This window comes from Triticum aestivum, chromosome 3B (assembly GCF_018294505.1).
Source record: "Triticum aestivum cultivar Chinese Spring chromosome 3B, IWGSC CS RefSeq v2.1, whole genome shotgun sequence".
In the NCBI taxonomy this organism is placed as follows: domain Eukaryota; kingdom Viridiplantae; phylum Streptophyta; class Magnoliopsida; order Poales; family Poaceae; genus Triticum; species Triticum aestivum.
In genome coordinates this window covers 535448449-535454447 of record NC_057801.1, presented here as the reverse complement: position 1 = coordinate 535454447, position 5999 = coordinate 535448449, and positions in this window count along the sequence as shown.

The window sequence follows — 5999 nt, the reverse complement described above, 5'->3', positions numbered from 1 at the left end:
CCTAGGGGATAGATTGGTAGGAAAATACCATCGCTCGTCCCCGACCGCCACTCATAAGGAAGACAATCAAAAAATAAATCATGCTCCGACTTCATCACATAACGGTTCACCATACGTGCATGCTACATGAATCACAAACTTTAACACAAGTATCTCCCAAATACACAACTACTCACTAGCATGACTCTAATATCACCATCTTCATATCTCAAAACAATCATAAAGAATCAAACTTCTCATAGTATTCAATGCACTTTATATGAAAGTTTTTATTATATCCCTTTTGGATGCCTATCATATTAGGACTAAATTTATAACCAAAGAAAATGACCATGCTGTTCTAAAGACTCTCAAAATAATACAAGTGAATCTTGAGAGTTCATCGATTTCTATAAAATAAAGCCACCACTGTGCTCTAAAACGATACAATTGAAGCACTAGAGCAAAATTGCCTAGCTCAAAAGATATAAGTGAAGCACATAGGGTATCCTAATAAATCATGATTCATGCGTGTCTCTCTCAAAAGGTGTGTACAGCAAGGATGATTGTGGCAAACTAAAAAGCAAAGATTCAAATCATACAAGACACTCCAAGCAAAAGACATATCATGTGGTGAATAGAAATATAGCCTCAAGTAAAGTTATCGATAGATGAAGATGAAAGAGGGGATGCCTTCTGGGGCATCCCCAAGCTTAGGCTTTTGGTTGTCCTTGAATATTACCTTGGGGTGCCTTGGGCAGCCCCAAGATTAGTCTCTTGCCACTCCTTATTCCATAGTCCATCAAATCCTTACCCAAAACTTGAAAACTTCACAACACAAAACTCAACAGAAAATCTTATAAGCTCCGTTATTATAGAAAAATAAATCACCACATTAAGGTACTGTTGCAAACTCATTCTTTATTTATATTGGTGTACTATCTACTGTATTCCAACTTTTCCATGGTTCATAACCCCGATACTACCAATAGATTCATCAAAATAAGCAAAAAACACATAGAAAACATAATCTATCAAAAACAGAACAGTTTGTAGTAATCTGTAACTCTCAAATACTTCTATAACTCCACAAATTCTGAAAAATTAGGACAACCTGATCAATTTGTGCACCAATCCAGAGCAAAAAGAATGAGATCACAATCACGTTTCAATAAAATCCTGGAAATTATTTACTAGGCACAAAAGTTTCTGTTTTTCAGCAGGATCAACAGAACTATCATCGTAAGCTATCCTAAAGGTTTAACTTGGCACAAACACTAACTAAAACACAAAACCACATCTAACCAGAGGCTAGATGATTTATTTATTACTAAACAGGAGCAAAAAGCAAAGAACACAAATAAAGTTGGGTTGCCTCCCAACAAGCGCTATTGTTTAACGCCCTTAGCTAGGCATAAAACACAAATAGATCTAGGTATGTCATTCTTGGTATGCAGTCCATAAGTGGCTCTCATAATAGATTTATATGACAATTTAATTTTCTTTCTTGGAAAGTGTTCCATGCCCTTCCTTAACGGAAATTGGAATCTAATGTTTCCTTCTTTCATATCAATAATTTCCACCAATCGCTCTAAGGAAAGGTCTGCCAAGAATAATAGGACATGTAGGATTGCAATCTATATCAAGAACAATGAAATCTAAGGGCACATAAATCCTATTTGCAACAATAAGAACATCATTAATCCTTCCCATAGGTTTCTTAATAGTGGAATCCGCAAGATGCAAATTTAAAGAACAATCATCAAATTCACAGAAACCTAACACATCACATAAAGTTTTTGGAATCGTGGAAATGCTAGCACCCAAATCACACAAAGCATGACACTCATAATCTTTAATATTAATCTTAATAGTAGGTTCCCACTCATCATAAAGTTTTCTAGGGATAGAAACTTCCAATTCAAGCTTTTCTTCAAAAGATTGCATCATAGCATCAACGATATGTTTAGTAAAAGCCTTGTTTTGATTATAAGCATGAGGAGAATTCAACATGGATTGCAACAAGGAAATACAATCTATTAAATAACAATTATCATAATTAAATTCCTTGAAATCCAAAAGAGTGGGTTCATTGCTATTGAAAGTCTTGACCTCTCCAATCCCACTTTTATCAATTTTAGCATCTAGATCTAAAAACTCCGAATCATTGGGACGCCTTTTAACTAAAGTTGACTCATCTCTAGTCCCATCTTTATCAAGATTTGTATTGGAAAACAATGATTGAATAGGATTCACATCAATCACTTTTAGATCTTCATCATTATTCAAAGTCTCCGGTTTAGCGGCCATCTTATTTATGAAGGTAGCTTGTTTATCAGAAATCTGGCCTACTAAATTTTCAAGGTGAGCAAATTGAGATTTCAAACCATAAAATTCCTTGGACATATCACCGAGCTCTTTATTGACATACTCCATAAAACTTTTTTGCTCTTTAAGCTCGTTTCTAAAGAAACTATTATGCTCAAACTGTAAAGACATAAAGCTTCTAACATTATTTTCAATTTCTTCCAACCTCCTAAGGTTAGGATCAATGCTTTTTGGTTGCGCCATAAAGGCGAACAAGCACACCAACACACAAGCACAAAAAAGCGAGCAAGAAGACGAATGGAAGAGAGGCGAAGAAAAGGCAAATCTTTTTGAAAATTGTTTTGTAAGTGGGGGAGAGGAAAATGAGAGGCGAATGGTGAATAATGTAATGCAAGAGATGAGAGTTTATGATTGGTACTTGGTATGTCTTGACTTGGCGTAGATCTCCCGACAACGGCGCCAGAAATTGGCAAGTTGACGGGAGACAAATCTTGACTTGACTTGGCGTAAATCTGCCCGGCAATAGTGCTAGAAATTATTCCTACTACTTCTTGAGCTTGCGTTGGTTTTTCCCTTGAAGAGGAAAGGGTGATGCAGCAAAGTAGACTAAGTATTTCCCTTAGTTTGAGAACCAAGGTATCAATCCAGTAGGAAACAACACACAAGTCACCCAATACATGTACAATCAATCAAACAAACTTGCACCCAACGCGATAAAGGGGTTGTCAATCCCTTCACGGTTACTTGCAAAAGTGATATCTGATAGAGATAGATAAACGGTAAAGTAAATATTTTTGGTATTTTTGGTTTATAGATGGGAAATTAAAAGATTGCAAAATAGTAGATCAGAAACTAATATGATGGAAAAGAGAACTTATATGATGGAAAAGAGACCCGGGGGCCATAGGTTTAACTAGTGGCTTTTCTCAAGATAGCATATAATACGGTGGGTGAACAAATTACTGCCGAGCAATTGATAGAAGAGCGCATAATTATGACGATATCTAAGGCAATGATCATGAACATAGGCATCATGTCTGTGTCAAGTAGACCAAAACGATTCTGGATCTACTACTATTACTCCACACACCGACCGCTATCCAGCATGCATCTAGTGTATTAAGTTAATAAAGAACAGAGTCACACATTAAGTAAGATGACATTATGTAGAGGAATTAACTCAAGCAATATGATGAAAACCCCATCTTCTTATCCTCGATGGCAACAATACAATACGTGCCTTGCTTCCCCTACTATCACTCGGAAAGGACACCGCAAGATTGATCCCAAAGCTAAGCACTTCTCCCATTGCAAGAAAAACCAATCCAAACTAAACCGATAATTCAAAGAGACTTGCAAAGATATCAAATCATGCATATAATAATTCAGAGAAGATTCAAATAAGATTCATAGATAATCTGATCATAAATCCACAATTCACCGGATCTCGGCAAAAACACCGCAAAAGATTATTACATCATATAGGTCTCCAAGAACATCAAGGAGAACATGGTATTGAGAATCAAAGAGAGAGAGAGAAGAAGGCATCTAGGTACTAGCTATGGACCCGTAGGTCTCTGGTAAACTACTCACGCTTCATCGGAAGGGCAATGGTGTTGATGTAGAAGCCCTCTATGATCGAACCCCCCTCCGGCAGGACGCCGAAAAAGGCCCCTAGATGGGATCTCACGGGTCAGAAGGTTGCGGCGGTGGAAAATTGTTTTCATGGCCCCCCCTGATGGTTTAGGGGTATAAGAGTATATATGGGCGAAAGAATTAGGTCAGGAGACCCACGAGGGGCCCAGAAGGCAGGGGGCGTGCCCTATCCCCTGGGCACTCCATCCACCCTTGTGGCCACCTCGTGGCTCTTCCAACTTCATCTCCAATTCTCCATGTTTGCTTCTAGTCCAAGAAAGATCATCCCGAAAGTTTTATTCCGTTTGGACTCCATTTAGTATTCCTTTTCTGTGAAACTCTAAAATAGGCAAAAAATAGAAATTGCCACTGGGCTCTAGGTTAATAGGTTAGTCCCAAAAATAATATAAAATAGCATATTAATGCATATAAAACATCCAAAACAGATAATATAATAGCATGGAACAATAAAAAATTATTGATACGTTGGAGATGTATCACCCCTTTCCTCGAACGACGCCCGAACAGCGGGCGTGCTGCATGGGTCGCCGAGGGGAGCACATCACCATTCCACACCAATCCCCGTCGTGACCGCGACTACGGCGGGATATGGTGACGAAGTAGTGCGGTCGCGGGGACGGCCCCACTCGGTCTTTGTATCTTCGTAGGCGTCATGGACACCAAAAGCTTCGAGCGGGCTACCGTAGACAGGGCACGCTGCCCACACTGTCTGGTTCGGGCAAGTGACTGATACGTCTCCAATGTATCTATAATTTTTGATTGTTCCATCCTATTATATTATCTGTTTTGGATGTTTAATGGGATTTAATATGCTCTTTTATATTTTTTGGGGACTAACCTATTAACCGGAGGCCCAGTGCCAGTTTCTTTTTTTGCCCATTTCAGTGTTCTACAGAAAAGGAATATCAAACGGAGTCCAAATGCAACGAAACCTTCACGAGGATCTTTCTTGGACCAAAAGCAATCCAAAAGACTTGGAGTTGAAGTGTAGGACTCTACGAGGAAGCCACGAGGCAGGAGGGCGCGCCCAGGGGGTAGGCGCTCCCCCACTCTCGTGGGCCCCTTGTTGCTCCACCGACGTACTTCTTTCACCTATATATACTCTTATACCCTAGAAACATCAGGGGGAGCCATGAAAACACTTTTGCACCACCGCAACCTTCTGTACCCGTGAGATCCCATCTTGGGGCCTTTTCCGGCGATCTGCCGGAGGGGGAATCGATCATAGAGGGCTTCTACATCAACACCCTTGCCTCTTTGATGAAGCATGAGTAGTTTACCACAGACCTTCGGGTCCATAGTTATTAGCTAGATGGCTTCTTCTCTCTCTTTGATTCTCAATACAAAGTTCTCCTCGATGTGTTTGGAGATCTATTCGATGTAATATTCTTTTGCGGTGTGTTTGTTCAGATCCGATGAATTGTGGATTTATGAACTTGATTATCTATGAATATTATTTGGTTCTTCTCTGAATTCTTATATGCATGATTTGATATCTTTGCAAGTCTCTTCGAATTATCAGTTTAGTTTGGCCTACTAGATTGATCTTTCTTGCAATGGGAGAAGTGCTTAGCTTTGGGTTCAATCTTGCGGTGTCCTTTCCCAGTGATAGTAGGGGCAACAAGGCACGTATTTTATTGTTGCCATCGAGGATAAAAAGATGGGGTTTATATCATATTGCTTGAGTTTATCCCTCTACATCATGTCATCTTGCTTAATGCATTACTCCGTTGTTATGAACTTAATACTCTAGATGCATGCTGGATAGCGGTCGATGTGTGGAGTAATAGTAGTAGATGCAGAATCGTTTCGGTCTACTTGACACGGACGTGATGCCTATGTTCATGATCATTGCCTTAGATGTCATCATAATTATGCGCTTTTCTATCAATTGCTCGGCAGTAATTTGTTCACCCACCGTAATACATGCTATCTTGAGAGAAGACACTAGTGAAACCTATGGCCCCCGGGTCTCTTTCCTATTATATTACACCTCTTTTATTTACATCGCATCACATTTACTATTTTGCATTCTT